Consider the following 17,653-nt stretch of genomic DNA (forward strand, 5'->3'; position numbering starts at 1 on the left):
GTAAATTTGTCCACAATAGATATTAGTAAGAGTCGATTGGAATATTGATGGAAGAAAAATAGGGAAACGACAAACAACGAAAGCGTACAAAAACAAAGTTCACAACAGGGGTTCAGAAAGTTTGAATATGAGAATTCATCGTTTTTCTTTTCTTTTTTAACATAGATAGGGCATTAGGCAACATAATAAGAGCTTGGTAAGCCACTAAAGGCTTACGCCTTAAAATAAGATTTCGTTTCAGTTGGCCGAATGGCTTTTGCGTGCGCTGGCTTGATCCCGTGGCGTTAGCAGACACCGATGACGCAGCTGAAGGTGCCAGCTGTTGCCGATCATGTACTCCATTACACGTGTCTGCCCACTCTTCGAGATCAAGCCAGCGCAGGCAAAAACTAACTCGTGCCCTTAACTAGATAGGCACGCCCGAAGATTGACTGTAGGTAATGCAGAAACTTCGGCTAGTTGTTGTCGTTGTTGTCCTGTGTGGCCGTGGCACATGCATACGCACAGTGGGGGATTGGCCGTGAATCGGGTGGTTAAATCAGGTGCAAAAAATAATAATAAGAGAGTTAACAATTTGAATATTGGAGTTTAAAAGTAGGCGTTTTGTGCTTGGAATGTTGGAAACAATATTAGCGTATAAGTGGTATTGCACTTGATACTATGGACCATTCTAATCATGCGTCGCGCCGAGTGGCCGATCCCGGCGTTAACGGTAGCGCGACAGCGTCTGTGGACACGTCAAATTCGGCATCGTGTCAGTTTTTATTGGTTCACAGAACTGCTATAGCCTCTGATTGGCTCAAAACATCAACAAGGCGGAATTCAACAATTGAATTCTGGGGCTTTAGGTGCCAAAACCACGATTTGATTAGGAGACACGCCGCAGACTCCGGAATAATTTTGACCACCAGGGGACCTGTAGCGTGCCCTCGATGCGCGGGACACGGGCGTTTTTTCGTTTTGCCACCATCGAAATGCTGCCGCAGCGGCCGGGGTTCGATCCCGCGACCTCGGGCTTAGCAGCTCAACACCACAGCCGCTAAGCAATCGCGGTGGGTTCGCGGAATTCAACAATATGATGGAATTGAGTGCGAGCCATTGACAAAGTATGACAAAGATGGAAAATGAAATGTTGTAATGGTATTAGTTCTGGTTAGGGCCACAAGCCTTGACTGCGCTCGTATGTGTAGTGGAAGATGTAGGGGAAATAACCGTTAAGAGCGCGCATTCAAAATGCAGGGGATGAAGTCTCCTTCCCACAGAAAGTCCAAGAGCGAAAATGAAATGGTTCGTTAGAAAATATGGCCCCAGCGTGCCTCCTGTCCTATTTCACTCTTTTTCTTTTTATAAACTTTGGGTGGGCGTTTTGGCAGCACAAGTAGAACACTGGCCGATCAGCGTCGGTGGTTAATATTAGACGATACTATACCGACAACGATGATAAATGGGTGCAGCTGTTAGTGCTGAGCATTTCTGTATGTGTTTTCCCCTCTTGTAACGTCATTTCTCCGGGAATACTACCGGCTCCACGCTGGAGAGTTGTTAGCATATTTGAGCTCGGCAGAAGCTCTTACGTTTACAAGAATGTAGGACCAACATACTTTGGTTCAACTAAAGCTGGCAGTTTAGGTACAATCAGTATCGTATCCTCCCTCACTGTGATCGGTGACTTGCAAGTCTGGCGGACATTCCATTTGTAAGTGCCGACTCACTTTCACTTCATTCAATTAATCTGGACGCCTCGTCGTGAGGATTTCACCTTGGCAAGATCGTCCATTACAGTGGTCCTGATTATTATTATTATTATTATTATTATTATTATTATTATTATTATTATTATTATTATTATTATTATTATTATTTTAATGCGAAAGCGTCAAACGGCCCATTGAGCGAAACAGCCGGTGCCTGTCGTCTGTAGCAGTGAGACAGCAGGCAAATTCTCGTTGGATGCGACGCCACGTCATGACCGCGCCTCGACGGAGCAGAGCGGGCGAAAGGGAACACCTGCTGCCGCAGTAGCGCGCCAGGTGTTGCGTGAGGGGAAAGGGCATCGCCATGAAGCTACGTCACCCTCGCTCTCGGAAGCCTATGTTTTCCGCGCGTTCCTTGTCCGTGCAAACTCTGGCCTGCGTTCTAACTGCGTCTCGGTAAGGCCAAATCAAAACGTGCCAAGCGTCTCAACGCGCTCGCTTGCTCGCGAGGAGTTCATAACTCGCAGGACCGCGCTCAGCAGGAGGAAATTGGAAATTGATGTAAAATTGGCTGCCCGCTGTGGCTCCGTGCTCCTGCTGTTGCATCGCGCTGGCTCGCCGCTGCTGGGTGGGCACCCGGAGAACTTCGCCTCAAGGGGCGCGGCTTTCCGCTCGCTGCAGCCTCCCAGTTTTGGTTTCGCCCGCTCTGATAGCCGAATTTCGTCGCGCCACAGTTCCTCGGGTAATCTCATTTTTCCAGATCCAATAGTTGAGATGGCTTGTATGGACAGCTCGCCTAGATTTGCCAATTACGATGAGCCCGCTTAATCTACAAGATTAAAAGTTAATTATTGTATTTTTTTTAAAATTAGCTCCTAATTACCACTTTTCGTCCGTCATCCTGAGGTCCGCACCGCTGACCACCTGTCTCCGGAGTAGTCGTCCTTTTATTTCAAAGCGACTATATATAAATGGTACTTAAAGCCTTCGTAGTACGTGCACGTAAGGTCGTTCTCAAAAAATAGTCGTGTAGTTTCGTGGTCATTGTATTTTGTGATGCAGTGTTCCCCTTTATTCTTTGTTCCTTTCTGTACAGTGTAGTTAGCCGCAGCTGAATGGTCCTCGCAAGCATTAATCTTACATACCATTATTTGATGGGTTTGTAAACAAGACTAAATTGCGCGGCAATGCGGTTCTGTTTCTTAAAACCTAATTATGATTTTAGAATAGAAGTGACCTGATTAGTTGTTGGCTATTGAAAGACCGCTGATAAACTAAACCCTAATAACAAATTTTTTGGGGTGGTAAATGTCACTACCGGTGCCATTACTACCAATTACTAAGATCTTAGTAAACTGTTACTACATGTGCTAGTCTTATGCATGAACTTCTTTGGGTAGTTAATGTTACTACCCAAAGCGATTATTAGTTTTTGGTTAGTAACTGACGCTACGTTTATTTCCAAGACTATACCTGAAAAAAACCTTTGCGTAACGCCGTAATTAACCGACGTGTGCACATTAAACATTGCACGCATGTCAGAAATAACTACCTCCCCCCTCCCCCCCCTTATTTTTAGGTAACGTGAAGTCACTGCGACTCTCACTTTTTCCCGCAAACAACGGGCAAACACTCTGTGGGCTTCGTATATATGAAGAAAACTAGTATTCTGTAAGTATTTTGAAAGCTCATAATTAAACCAAGAATATTAAACTTTCACCGCAAATTACCCATAACATGCGGCTTCCTTTCCACCAAATGTGACCTCGGTGCCACGTACAAAAGTATGATTCTTCTTCTTCGAAAAAAAAAAAAAAGCTGAGGACTGCAGTTCAAACTTGGAATTGCAAACATCGCATCGCATTTGTCAATTTCAGGTTGTGAGTCTGGGTTGCCAAAAAATTAGCGTTTTCTCCCATGACCTCCTGTCCCCATATTTTTCATCACGAGTATACAGTTCCACCATTGTAAAAGATAGCAGATAAAAGTCGTATAACGCTTTCGAGTACTTAATTTTTTTTGTAAAGACCGTAATTCAGTCACGCAAGTTTAACTTCGCATACACATCAGCCGTAATTTTGTACCCACTTTCTCCAAATCTAATCCCGGTGGAAGTTGTAGCCCTACCAGGACAGAGAAGTAATTTCTACGCGATTCGTAAAACACACTTACAGCGCTCTGGAATGCTTGTATAAATAATTTAGTGCAAAGGCCGTAATTATACCACACAACAAGCAAACGAAGTAGTAGCACCCAGACAAGAAAATAGGGAGAAAATAAATATTTATAATTATTTGGGAAGCTCATGATTAAGTCAGACGCGCTAAAATTTCGCCCTACATTACCCTTTTGTTTGTTTTATTTTTATATCTTGAAATTACTCTGCTTTTTCTTTGTTGCAACTGTACATTTATTGTATTAATTTGTCGATTGTTCCTGCTGCTTCTTCTTAATGTATCAACTGTTTTCTTTTCAAATTTTGGTCTCTAATATGCCCCTCCCCTCTGTAATGTGCAAACCCTGAGGGTAAAATAAATAAATAAATAAATAAATAAATAAATAAATAAATAAATAAATAAATAAATAAATAAATAAATAAATACCCTTAATATAACTTTCGGTTCACATCATTCCTATTCTCTCCAACTATAACATTGCTGCCACTTTTATTTCTCCCAGGGCAACGGGAAAACTTCATAATAGTTTTATACAACTTCTTAAAACAAGCACAAAACAAAATATTAGCAATTTTTATGTAGTCTCTTATTGGACCACACACGCACACTTCAAAATATTACAACACATCACCCCTAACATGACCCCTATTATCGCTAAACATAAGCTGGGTATATAATCTAGTTCTCCCACGACACCTGGAAAACACGCACATAACGTTTTCGAACGCTTCTAGTCGCACTAACAGCTTCGCTTTTGGAAGAGTGAAACATAGTATTTAAATTTTAGTTGTACTTGATAGGGTTTGTTCTTTTCGTTTGAGGCGTGAGGCGGCGCCTAGCGCGCTTGTGCGAGCTGTGCAGCCTAACCTTGCTATCTAAGGGTACCTTTAAAAGTGTACCGACTCAAAAGTTATTCATTAACGCGATAGCGTTGAGGGCTCCGTGTCGCAGAAAAATACGGCGTCGGTGTTCGGTTTCCAGCGTTCCAAAAGATTTTCAAACCACCCATACCCAGGCCCTCCATGTGGCGCAAGGAAGTTACTGAATTGAATTTATCAAGCTAAGATACGTAGAAAAATCGTAAGGTACGACTTAAACACAACATCCAGACATGATAGCGTCGGATTGTAATTTGAATGTACGAGAAAATATAATTCTATTACGCGAAAACTCCAACAAATCCTTCTTCCAGCGTTTCTACCATTCATAGACCGGGCACGGCGTCCGCCATTTGCGCGAGCCGGTGCGCAAATATCTCGGAAGCCACGGAGCGGCGCGCCCGTTTCCTTGAAACACTTACAGATGGAGCTCACCTCCGAGGCATCGCGGCCCACGTAAGAGGCCGCGTTTCTACCAGAAAGCCCGCCTTCGTGCATAGAGTTCGCCGCGAGATTTTCCCGGTAAACATTACGGTTACGTACGCTGCAGTTGCCGGGAAGCGTGACAAGCAACCATGGAGCTTTGAATGCTATCGCGTTCCACTCTTCAGGGGAAGCTTTAGCTCGGGTGCTCCTATCTAAATACATGTAAAAGGAGAATTCATTTTTCTCGGCAACCACTGCACCAAATTTGACTAGGTTTGTTGCATTTAAAAGAAAAACTTAAAATCTAGTGACCGTTGGTTTCGAATTTTTGATTTAGGTCCTTAATTTTTTATTAAAGATTGGCAAAAATCCAAAGCATTCAAAAGAAGAAACTATCAAGTTTATAACTCTGTAACTCAGAAACGAAAAACGATAATACAATTCTGTGAATTACATCTAATAATACGTCTAAAGCGGACAAAATTGATATGCTATACATGAATCTTAAAAAATGTAGTAATATGGAAATACAACTTTTGCAGATACTTTGTAAACAACGTAAGTAATTCACGTAAGATATAAAATTACAAATTAAATTTGTCCGCTTTCAATGGTCTAATGGATGCAGTTTATACAACTGCGATATCTGTTTTTGATGGAGAGTTATGAATTTGTAAACATCGTTCTTCTATTTTTTTCGAACTTCCGAATTTTTGAAAATTCTTTAAACAAAATCTATGACCTAAATTGAAATTCCGCTTCCAACAGTCACTAGAACTTAACTTTCTCTCTCAAATGCAACACATTTAATTAAAATCGGTACACGGGTTATCTCAGAAAAACGTTTTTGCGTTTTACATGTATTTGATTAGGCCGCGTCGGAGTTGGGCCCGAGCTAAAGCTTCCTCGTAAAGGCGAAGCTTAAGCGTCCTCCAATTTATTTATTTATTCATTTATTTTACTAATCTTTAACGTTCAGAAATCATGTTATGGAACCTTATACTCTACAGTGCGTGACGGATAAATAATTGTTCGAGCATACTATTTTCCTGCTTTCTGTCTCGTTCGATTTGCAAGGGAGCACCGAAAGCGCCATGACAACCTGAGCCGTCTGGTAAGCAGGTTATCACGGGGTATCGCACACTGCTGACGCGCACGGGAGGCATCCACTCTAGGCAATAAAAGACTCCTGGCGAAACACAACACGGACGTCGACCGAAGTGACAAATTATTTCAAAACTTGACGTTTCGGCCCCCACAACTTGTTCACAACGAATGGGTAAGCAGGAAGGGTGCGAGGTTATATGCGGTTGTGTACATGACGTAGGGTGCACGTGGAGATCGCGTTATAATTTTCCTCGTTTTGTTTCAAACTTCGTGCAGTTGTCTGGATAAGTAGCGACTCAAGAAAAAGGCGCTGACTCAAGTTTATTTAAATTGTGAGAACACGTGCTCTCTCCCGTGGTGCCAGCATATTCCGCAATGGCGATGGTGGCCACGTGGTGCTTGTTCAAACGGCTCCGATGCTTCTCGAGTCTTTGAATGTAGCCGTTTTCTCCGATGTACTTGTAGTCGCATTGCGCACAGGTGATATCTCACACGAGACCAGGGAACTTCTCGTGTGGCAGATGGTCCTTAAGGTGCCCGAAGGCGTTGCTGAGCTATATACGTGAGGGTACGTGGACCACCTGCGCGCCACACTGACGCATGACACGTACAACAATTTCACTGATCCCCAGAACGTACGGAACAGCCACCTGTTTGAAACTTCCTGTTGTAGTAGAGTATGGCGGACGAGCTAGGTGTCGCTGAACGGATGCGAAGAAGGAGGCGAGGTAACCGCAAGCTCTCAAGTCGCGTCGCACGTTCTAGGTCTCTAGGACACTATTCCCCTTTCGAGCACACGATTTCCGCGCGCGCTGTAGCAGCAGCGTAGACAGAGCGGAGCTCTTGTGCGTAGTTTGTGGGGGCCGAAACGTCAAGCTTTAATATAATTCTTTACTTTGGTCGGTGTTTGTATTGTTTTTCACCATGGTTCTTCCCGACCAGAAGAGATTTCATTAGACTCACAACTTCATGGAAGACTCAGTTTCGCTCCGTGGTTGTGTCATTCTTCGTTCACGTCTCGTCCTTGTGTGCGCTGTACGTCGAATATCAGGCATCACCAACTCGACTAAGTCCGTCACCCTAGCGTATAAACGCCACATATAAGCTTATGAAACGGGTCCCAAGCGTGTCGAACGACCTGCTGTGCCGCTCAGACAAGTTCTTGTCTTCTGCATAGCTCAGGGCCTTCTTACACACGGGCACGTTCGATTAAGAATGCTTGTTCGAATGTGCCCATGTGTACAGATAAATTGAGCGATACTAGCATTTAAAAACTTTAATTTTCACAACAGCAACACTTCAACGACAACCTTGTCTGTAATGGTTTTGTACTTTAAGAACGCTTGTCCGTTTACGTTTTGTGATTCCTGTCTTTCGTTACTTTCTCCTTCCTATCCTCTCTCCCCTTTGAAGTACTGGCAGGTGTTGTGCCTCTTCCAGAGGCAGCTGCGGCAGCCTGTCTGTGACTCATTCACGCTTTAAGACCGTTAAAAGTGATGTTAACCATTGCTCAATGCTTTCTTTGTTTCTTTTTTGAGGATGGATGGATGGAAAACTTTATTTGGTCCTGCAATTAAGTAGTGATAATTAACCACTAAGCGGGCCGCTCCCACGTCGGGACCGGAAGGCCAAACCTCGCGGCCACGTCGTGAGCCTGCTGAACAGCCCAGAATTGTTCATCCAGGTCCGGCCTGCGAAGTGCAGCCTCCCACCTGGACGCGTCCTTGATCGTCGAGTCTTCAATTCTTTCGCAAGACCAGAGCATGTGTTCGAGCGTGGCTAAAGCACCACAATCTTGGCAATAAGGCTCTGTATACGTCTCCGGATAAAACATGTTCAGCCTCCGTGGGCAAGGATAAGTACCAGTCTGTAGTAAGCGTAATGTAAGTGCCTGAGCCCTGTTTAGTTTAGGATGCGGCAAACCGTAAACCCTGCGATTAAGAAGGTAAGACTCCGTGATTTCATTGTATGTGGAAGGGGAGTCTGTTCTCGGGGAGTACCGCCACGCCGTGGCGCGGGGCAGAGCGGAGGGTAAGATCTCGCGCTGCCTCATGCGCGGACTCATTGAGATTCGGAGGGGCTCCCTCAATCATCCCAAGGTGAGCAGGGAACCAACATAAGTAGTGTTGAGAGATTTCACATGTCTGCATAATCTTAAAAGCAACCTTAGCCACCGAGCCCTTCTCAAAGGCTCTAACGGCCGACTTTGAATCGCTATATACAAAAGGCATGCGCCTGTCAACCATAGCCGCTTGCTCCGCGACCTCTGGCCTATCAGTCCGAACGGTAGCAGCGTTAATGACACTGCCCTCATTGTCCACGACAACTATGGTAAACACCTTCCTATTCTCGTTAAAAGAAGCATCGACGAAGCCAACCTTCTGATTCTCCTCACAAATGATTCTCAGCAGGCAAGCCCCCCCTGGCCTTTCTTCTACCCACATTTCGCTCCGGATGCATGTTCCTGGGAACAGGCTTGACGTGATACCGCTTACGGACCTTCAAGGGAATACCGACATGAAGCTGTGAAATCTTCTCCTGAGGAACACCTAACTCTCTCAGAATCTACCGACCCGCGCTAGTCGTAGAGAGACGCACCATCTGCGTCCTCTCCTAAGCCTCAGCTATCTCATCCAAGGTATTATGAATTCCCAGCTGGAGAAGTAAGTCGGTGCTGGTGCACATTGGCACTCCCAACACTTTCTTGGTGATCTTCCTAATCTGCGTGTCAAGCTTCTCCTTCTCTGATGGTTTCCACTTGTGCATGGCCGCCACATAAGTAAAGTGACACAATATAAATGCGTGCATAACTCTAAACAGACTATCCTCCTTGAACCCCGTCTGCCTGTTGGCCACCCTCTTCACTAGGAGTACCACATTTTCTGTCTTGGCAATGATCTTCTGGATCGTCAGCGTGTTGGCGCCGTTCGACTTAATCATCATCCCCAGAATCCTGATCTTATCTACCCTAGGTATGAGATCGCCATTTCTTGTACGAAGCTGAATTACGAAGCACGAAGCTGAAGTACGAAGCTGGTCCACGGGGATCCATCCCCTTGGCTTGGGTCCCCTTTTAGTGGGACTGTACAGCAACAGCTCCGACTTGGAGAGAGAGCACCTTAACCGCGCCGGGTCCAAATAATTCTCAATTACATCTACTGCCTCCTGCAGAACACTTTCGATATAGTCCTCACTACCACCGGGACACCATATGGTCACGTCATCTGCATGCATGGTGTGCTTAATCCCCTCAATCTCCAAGAGCTTCTTGGTCAATCCGAACATGGCCAGATTGAACAATGTGGACGAGATGACGGCCCCCTGAGGAGTGCCCCTGTCTCCAAGATTTAACGTCTTTGACTCCAGCTCCGCAACCCTCAAGGTAGCCTTCCTGCCTGACAGGAAGGACCTGACATAGTCATGAAAGCGCGCGCCGAGGTCAAGATCCGAAATGGATTTAACAATATAAGAGTGCCGAACGTTGTCAAAAACCTTCTCCAGGTCCTGCCCTAGGATGGCCTTAACGCCCCTTCCATCTCCATCAATGACCTGATGCTTGATGAGCTTCATTGCGTCTTCATCGACAGCCCGGCCCGAAAACCAATCATAGTGCGAGTGTAGACCTGGTTCTCCTCAAGGTACCTTGTAAGCCGATTAAGGACCGCATGCTAGGCTACCTTGCCCACACACGAAGTGAGCGAAATAGGCCTTAAGTTATCAATGCTCGGGACTTTGCCAGCCTTGGGAATCAGCACCGTGAGAGCTGTCTTCCACTGCTTCGGAACCACCCCGTCTCTCCACATAGCATAAACCTCCCCGGTAAGGTACTTGATCGACCTATCGTCCAGATTCTTCAAAAGCTTGTTCGAAATCCCGTCCGGTCCTGCAGCCGACTTGCTATTAAGGTTATGCAAAACCGTGCGTATCTCTTTCACAGAAAAGTCCTCATCTAGGGAAAAGTTGTCCTCTCCCATGTAGGCCTGCTCCGTCAGAAGAGCATCCAGGTCCGCAACAGGAAGGTATTTGTTGGCCAGCTTTTCAACCAGCTCTTCCTCCGAGGCAGACTCCCCTGCTTCGTGTACAGCTCTAGCAAGGACGTGCCCCTGACTAACTCTCGTATTGGAGTCGTTCAGCAAATGCTTAAGCAAGCCCCACGACCTCCCGTTGCGCAACTGCTCGTCCACCAAGTTGCATACCTCATCCCACTGTTGCCTAGACAAAAGCTTACAGTGCTCCTCAACCAGCTTATTCAGCTCGGAAATCTTTTTACGCAGCCTGCGATTAAGCCGCTGCCCCTTCCACCTAGCCAGCACAGACCGCTTGGCTTCAATCAGATGGGTCAGCCTGCTATCAACACTATCCACCTCCAAATCCGTAGTGATCTCCCTTTTTTGAGGAGCGATGTAATAATAATAATAATAATAATAATAATAATAATAATAATAATAATAATAATAATAATAATAATAATAATAATAATAATAATAATAATAATAATAATAATAATAATGCAGTTTCGTACGAAAGGCGAAGAAGTGAAAGCGATGACTGGGGCAATACAACGTGTAACCATGCAGCAGCCGCAAATTTGCCTCTGGCAGGTGAACCTCGCACTAGCAGAATACTTCACTTCAGTGACGCGAGCTGCGTTACTGATCGTATTTCTTTTTTTTTTTAAGCGAATAGCTTTCATTGGTTTTTTCTCGCGTTTTAGTAGTTGGTATTAGGTAGACCACCAACTATAGTTGTTGGTCGGACTTTCACTTACCGTACAAAGACGCTGATACAAAGGGCGCGTACTGTTGGAGTTCGTCGCCGAACGCTAACAGTAAATATTTTAGATTAATAAAGATTCTCTGACAGCGTTGTTCTCACAAACTTACGATTTCTTGGTAGGACATTCGCAATGGTAAAATTTCAAATTTCAAATTTCAAATTTCATTAAACATCGCTGTGTCGGAGACTGTGAAAGTAAGCAATGGCCACCAATGCGAATGTGTAACTCGACTTCGCTGTAGACATGCCATCTTAACATCGTCTGAGTGACAGAGTTGTGTGTGCAAGCGAATAGCCGGGCCTTCCGGCACGTGCAGTCGCGAAAGAGCGATCGGGGCTCCTAAAGGTTTACATGCTGTGTGGCGGAGCGCTCGGGTAGGAGGACGGCTCCCTTCTCCTACCGTCTAAATGCGCGCGTAGAAATTTACATTCCCGGACTTGCGTGATAGTAAACGTCGATTTATGTACTCTTACCTATGCAATCGAATAAAATTGAGTAACTGGTATTTACCAGTGCTGTGCAAATCTGCGCGGTTTCGCACTAGCTTGCTCACTGAAAATAATCCAGTCCCCCTCATTTTTTGAAAGCACGAAAGTTAGGACATTATCAGCTGGTTGTTGCGTGAGACAGGTTTCTGTGGCTTAAGCAGTGTCCTTACCTGCCTGCAAAGGCACGTCGAGGCCCTCCACAATTATTATTGCCGTAGTGTCAGCCCTTTCCGTGCCATCACCGACACCGGCATTTGCATGTATCAACAGAAAAACCATTTGATGGTCGTATAGCAAGCAGCGTTGCCTCCTTCATGTCTGCCGATCCGGGCTTCTCTATATGAACCGAGGATGGCGGCCTTGTGGGGAGGCTGTGGGAGTTCGGTTTAACCTAATTGGCGGTTATAGTTAAGCGGATTATTTTCGTATTGAGTGAATAGGAAACCAAACAAACGATCACAGATTAGTCCTGATAACCTAAAATTTGGCTTAACTGGATTTGTGAGTGGGAGCCTGTACTGTAAATAACATTCCGATTCTTCAAAAGTAAGTAATTGTCCCAAAATTCATCCGACGGCGTGACACGCGTGCCCCCCCCCCCCCCCCCCCCCGCAGGTCTGCTCCCTTCACCACAATCTTTCCCGGGTGGAGGAAGTCTCCCTACGGAGCCAGCGGGCCGGGACGGCCCGTACACCAGCCATCACTTGTGCTTACGGTCATCCCTACGAAGACATTTTCCAGTGTCCGAAGTGCTCCGCTCGTACGTCTGCAGAGGATGCCCGCCATCTGCTTTGGACGTGCCCTGGGACAAAGAGAATTCGTCAAAATGTACTGAGAGGTGTGAAATTTGACAGTGATCAAGCTGAAGACTATGAACTACCGATAACACATTCTATAGGTCACTGCTGCAGTATCTACGTGAAATGGACCTGCATGCTTATATTGAACTTCATACTGACGTTATGCCGCATGGCAACCCAAGCGAATAAAAAAAAGAAAGAAAAAACAGTTCGCGTGATACTTGTAACCGGTTTCATTTTGTGAGTAAGAATATCCGCACCAATTCCTCAATTATCCCACGCAGTAAAAGTGCACACTCGATGATAGTGTTAAGTCCGAATGTAAGTTGATATATGCACAGGTTAAATTAAAGAAACTCTGATATGGTACGAAACCACGATATGATAAAGAGGCACGCCGTACTGGGTTAATTTTGACGACCTGAGGTTCGTTCACCTGCACCCAATGCCCGGTACACGAGCATTTTTGCGTTTCGCCCCCATCAAAATGCGGCAACCGCCGCCGGAAATAGAACAAGCGACCTCGTCCTTAGCAGCACAGCACCATAGCCGCTAAGCCATTGCGGCGGGTCGCACACAGGTTACAAGAAAACAACACGGATGAATGGCAGGTTCTCTCTCGTTCCGTCTTTCATTCGTCATGGTTCCTTGTAACCTGTGCAGCGCAACTTTCAAACGCACAGCCGAGACCTGCTAGCCCCTCTGCAAGTCTTATTAGCTATTAATAAGGTATATCTCCGTTTGTATTAAGGCCTTATTTTTTACATCATTACAGCGGTGTCGCGACGTGCATATGGTCTGACGAAAGCCGACCTCGTCGAGTCAGTTCTCTCCAGGAGGCGCCTTAACCGCGGAAAAACACCGAGATGCCAAAGCGCGGCGCCTCTATAGAGCGTGCGTAAGCGTATGATAGCGCAGTGTCGGGCTAGTACGAAGCTTCGATCGATCGAATAACAGTGGCAACAGTACATGGCTGCGCATTATACAGTCACAGCAATCATTTACACGATGTTTCGAATGCTTTGTAGGCGACATGAAGAAGAGTTCGCCGCATGGTGCTGCCATTCGCGTCCGGTAGCACGCATTCAGCACCGACGCCCCTTTGTGATATCGTGCCTGTTAACTATTGGACATACCTTTTCACGCTTCGCAAGGCGACTGTCAACGCGTGTGCTTAGCTTTTACCGTGTTTTAGTTGCGCAGCGTAGCTTTTTGGGCTCGTTGGTGCATGATTCGAACAGCAACACATAGCGCGCAGAGGACGAGACAGTAAATAGCAGACACACACTGTAATGTGGATCAAACGAATGCGACCGCCGGCCATTGCAGCCTAGGCACAAGATGATGGTTCCAGGCAAAATCTAATCTGTTACAACGACAATAACAACGCGAAGCATATTTGGCTACCGTAAGCGCCCAGAAGAGAAAGAAAAAAAAATGGAGGACGCTTTAGCTTCGCTTTTCAGAGTGGAACGCGGTATCATTCAAAGATCCTCGACTGCTTCTAACGCTTCCAGGCAACTGCAGCTTATGTAACCGTAATGTTTACCGGGAAACGCTGGCGGCGAAGCGAAGACGAGCTTTCTGGTAGGAACGCGGCCTATTGCGTGAGCCGATCCCGGAACAGCCGTGCCCCCCCCCCCCCCCCAGAAAAAAAGAAATTAAATCATATTCAGGTTTCTGTAATTGTATCGCGTACATTTAATATTTCAGTCTGAGAAGATTTAACATAAAAAGCATGCGCTGTCGCCGTTTTGTTTCATGACATTTGCTTGTGGGCTGTCATTCTCAATATTCCGATGAATAACTTTGTCAAGAATGTAAGACAAGGTATAAGCAATTTTAGTGATAGAATGGTGTGGCAATATAACCCGCATATACCGCATGTCGTATAGCAAGGCGCGGCATATATATTTATAAGAGAATTTTCGCTCACGGTGACGCCGACACCGGATCTTCTGCGACACGTGGTTCTTAACGCTATCGCGTAAAAAACCCTGAGAAATTAAAACGCAGCAAATATAGTTCTGTGCCAAAATTCCTTGTTCGGTTGTTCTTAAAAGCAATCAGTGATACCGATGCCAAGGCGGCAACGTTAGGAACAAGTCTTGCAGTCGGTGGAGGAAGGCAAAAATCTATATTTTGAGGAGTATACCCGGCAGTTAACGAACGAACCATTGAGCGACGCAAGATTCTAACCAACGAGCGCGTTTAGTTGAGCAGAAAGGGGACGCTTTGGCAGCTCCTAGATAGCGAGAACCATTGCTCCAAGCCAGCCGCGCAAACCTGGAATCGAATGTGTGGCCACGCTTGCCGCCGCGCACATGGGCCTTAGACTGTCAGCGCGAGCAAGGACAATGCACTCAGATATCACCATCGGACTCAGTCATAAAGCAATGCTGCGACAAATAATCGACGCCTTGCAGCTGCTGTCGGGTTTAAATACGCCAGTGGCGCTAACAGCGGCAAAAATCATGAAAAATATAGGCGGTCTCCTAGCTACACTGCAGCAAATTCTACCTCTGCCCACGAAGGTGACTGTGCTGTGCTGTGAAGTGTACACGTAAGCGTTGCACAAAAACAGTATGCTGTGCAGCCCTCATCATATCCACCATATCACCACCCTCCTTCCTCTTCACATCCTATCTCTGTTATTCCCCCAAACCCCGTCCCCAGTGTGGAGTAGCAGGCCAGAGGCACTTCACTCAGGCCAAGCGCCTTTCTGCCATTATATATATATATATATATATATATATATATATATATATATATATATATATATATATATATATATATATATATATGAGAACAAGTTCCTCCCTTCAACAACGTCCTTAGCGTGGCGTGGATGAGTCGGACGACGGCACGGGCCAGCTATCCCTTTCTATATGCCCGACCCCAACTTTTACACTTGTCATTCTTTATCATAATTTAAAGGCAAAGGCATTGTTGGCAGCTATGCAGAAAACTGCGCTGCGTTCCTCGTGTGTCACATGTCGTTTTCGCAACCAGCAGTCTGCCGCTTGGCCGCTTTTTGCTATCCACCTTCTACGGGCACGCGTGCGTGCGGAAAGCGGAATCAGTAGCGCTTACTTTTGAGCTAGCTCTGCTACTGCGTGTTTGGGACGCCAAAACAACGTGAACGACAAAAAAAAAAGCAAACAAACATACAAGGCGTTCGTCTGTCCTATATACCATGCACTGTGAGGGACAGTACGAGTGAGTCACTCTCAACGCCGCCGGAGTGACCAACCTTACCGGCGGAAGCATTCGCGCGAAAATGTCTGGAAGTATAATCTTCCCACAGAAATCCCTCGCTCAAATCTTAATGCCTTAATTTACGCTCCTACTTTTGTATATAGGCTGTTCGCTTTTACCGGCACCGACAGTTGTTTAAAACTGTGACCACGTGTTCCCCGACTGCGTCAAAGTTCATTCGTAAATATTTTGATTGGTTCACTTCTGACGGGGCCCAACCATCGCGTTCCAGCGTCGTAACTCATTAGCCCTTTGAAGTTTATTTAATCGTTGCTGGCGCGTACAACCGCTACCGGCGCCACTACGAAAGGCGCACCGCCGCCGCCCACGCTTGCAGCCGCGGAGGAAGGAAAAAATATGCTTATAGCCGACGCGCCGCGCCGTTGCCCTCTGGCGGTCGCCCCACCAATTCCGCAGCGAAGCCCGAGCCTCGCTTTTTCGCCGCGGCTGGCTAGCGCGTCTCGTTTGATCCCACGGTCGCACTCTCCTTGACGCCCAGTTGCAGGACGGCAGCCGGTCGCCGGCTGCGGCTACGCGTACAACTCGGCTCGGCGCACCAGGGCAGCGAGACCCGCGCTAACTTCGCATTGCCACTCGCAGGTATGTGATCTCCGCTGCTGCTCAGCGGTTCTCGCCCAAGTCAACCAGTGCGCGCACACGCGCGCCCGATTCGAAGCGGGATGGTGCCCGCGTTTGTTGCAGTTATATCGACTCTTCGGGCCGCTTTCGCCCTTCGCGCGCTTTTCTCTTTCCTTTTCGGCTCGATCCAGCTGCCGGAGAGCGGCCACGCCCCCCTTCCTTGTGTACCGGTCTCTGCTAAGCTTACGTGCACGTGGCCCCCAGACGGCGCTTATGCGATTGTGCGCGTGTGTGGAAACGATCGACGGGAGGAAACATTTGGCCAAGTAAGATTAAATTAATAACAAGCGGGAAAAAGAAAAGACACGTGCGCTGCCTCCTCGGGAAAGGAACGCTTTGCTAGCCTATTGCACTGAATAAAGATAGAGAGAGAGAAAAAAAAAAGATATGTGATTGAATTTTTCTATAACACCGCGCGTATAAACTAGCTGTGTCGGTGACGGATAGCAGTCTTCGAGTACGCAAAATTCAATCACGACAGGCTAGTGTGGCCAGCTCGGGGATTCTTTTTCTCAGAATGGAGGGCTCAGTCACTGTTATTTTTCATATCTGTAATGGGTGAAATATAAAGGTGCACATGAATATATTCTGAAGCATAACTGCGAGCCGGCCTAGTTGGAACAGATTCATCCTAAAACTTCTTGTGCGCAAACAAACAGGGACGAAGAATAGGGGCAACACAAGGACGAGCGCTCGTCCTTGTGTTGCCCCTGACCCGCCGTGGTTGCTCAGTGGCTATGGTGTTGGGCTGCTGAGCACGAGGTCGCGGGATCGAATCCCGGCCACGGCGGCCGCATTTCGATGGGGGCGAAATGCGAAAACACCCGTGTGCTTAGATTTAGGTGCACGTTAAAGAACCCCAGGTGGTCAAAATTTCCGGAGTCCTCCACTACGGCGTGCCTCATAATCAGAAAGTGGTTTTGGCACGTAAAACCCCAAATATTATTAATTATTATTATTATTGTGTTGCCCCTATTCTTCGTCCCTGTTTGTTTGGGCACAAAAAGTTTTAAGATGAATATATTCATGTAGTGGGCACCTCTAACGCGTATTTTACATTCATTGAACGTGCAAGCTCGACTTCGTCGGAACCTTACAGTACCCAAGTAAAATTTCTAAAAATATTTTCGTGACCTGGTGTGTTAGCGATACTTGGTACTGAAGGTAGCCCAAAGAAGAATACACATTCGCAAGGGAGGGTACGTAGGATAAGTGAAAATGTACTAATTATAGTATATTCTTCAGTACATGTATCTTCTAGCATAGTTTCATTTTCCAGTACTTGTTTTGTTCCCCTGTGATGTTCGAATAAGAACTTCAAGCTCTTCCCCAGAAAGGTCACCGTGAAGAGAGACACACTGTATTTACTCGAATCCAAGTACCCGTTCTTTCCTATGCCCTTGTCAACC

At 46.3% G+C, this 17,653-nt stretch overlaps 1 protein-coding gene across 1 annotated transcript in view; it reads left to right on the forward strand.

The window, feature by feature from the left end:
* The first annotated feature begins 16,026 nt into the window (after positions 1–16,026).
* LOC142571833 (adenylate kinase isoenzyme 1-like) overlaps positions 16,027–17,653 on the forward strand; it is a 45,616-nt gene continuing 43,989 nt past the window's right edge. The window contains exon 1 of the mRNA XM_075680479.1: positions 16,027–16,205. The gene's annotated coding sequence lies outside the window, so the exon portion shown is untranslated. The remainder of the gene's footprint in view (positions 16,206–17,653) is intronic.

This window comes from Dermacentor variabilis, chromosome 1 (genome assembly GCF_050947875.1).
Source record: "Dermacentor variabilis isolate Ectoservices chromosome 1, ASM5094787v1, whole genome shotgun sequence".
Taxonomy (NCBI): Eukaryota; Metazoa; Arthropoda; class Arachnida; order Ixodida; family Ixodidae; genus Dermacentor; species Dermacentor variabilis.